The sequence below is a fragment of the Penaeus monodon genome, chromosome 27 (genome assembly GCF_015228065.2).
Source record: "Penaeus monodon isolate SGIC_2016 chromosome 27, NSTDA_Pmon_1, whole genome shotgun sequence".
Taxonomy (NCBI): Eukaryota; Metazoa; Arthropoda; class Malacostraca; order Decapoda; family Penaeidae; genus Penaeus; species Penaeus monodon.
Genome location: NC_051412.1, coordinates 24,892,816 through 24,893,893, shown reverse-complemented (window position 1 = coordinate 24,893,893; position 1,078 = coordinate 24,892,816).

Sequence of the window (1,078 nt, the reverse complement as noted above, 5' to 3'; positions counted from 1 at the left end):
ATACTTTCTGCGCCTGTTCTTCGTTTATCTTCAAATCGTCCTCCCTCATGTCCTTTCATGCGTCTTCCTTCCTCTTCTTTCTTGCCATTTGATTTCCGTTCTCCTTTCTTTCTTGGATTCTTCCATGCCTCTCCTTTCTTCTCTTCTCCCCCTTCCCCTCGCCCTCCCCCCACCGCCGCTTCCACAAGAGGGCACAACACGACGACTACTTCTCGACAAGGCAACGACTCCCTTCCGAGACGCTCAAGCTCAGACTTAAACAGCACCAGATCCTCGACGACCTTCGCCTCGTCCTCGTACGTCCTCGCAGAGAGCGCCCAGTCGTAACTCCCAGCCGAGACGACCACGTACACGCTCTTCTCGCTCAATGCCTCCAACCTCAAGATCTTCCCCAGCAGGAGCAGAGACGAACTGCGGAATTGTGGGACTGTGGCTCGCGTCGTCACGAACTGGACGACCTCTGGAAGACTGTGTCCCTGCTCAGTCAGGTTCTCCCACGCTCCTGGGAGCATCGACAACCGCTCGTCACTCACCACCAGGCGGAGCGTGCCGTCTGCTGGTGCGAGAGAGGGAGAAAGAGCTAGTGTGACACGAACATTCAATAATCATTAAGAAAAGATTTAGAAGGGTATGGATAAAAAGTGTGAAGAAATAATATAATGACAGAAAAGTAGTAATTCTTAAAACTGATCAAATCCCTGTTTTTAAGTTAACACATATATTAAATGAATTTGTAGATTAGGATTTTGTTTCAACTATGAACCAAAAAGTAAATAAAAAAAAATGTGAGAGAAAGGCGAGTAGTCAAAAAAGAAAGTTCAGGGTAAATACGAAACAGAAAACTTAGAATCATCCAAATAATGGACAAAAGTTTGTGTTGGTACTCTGGTCTCTTTCAACTTGTGGGCGCTTTGTATCATTCTTTGAAAAGTTTTCTGTCTTCTAACTTAAATTTAATCACTGAAAATAATTACACAAAAATAAATGCGCGAAATCACGGCACTACATGACTGAGTGCGAGTTTGCATGTGTTAGGGTCGATGGGTATGTGTTAGGAACTGTGGGTGTGAGTGCGTGT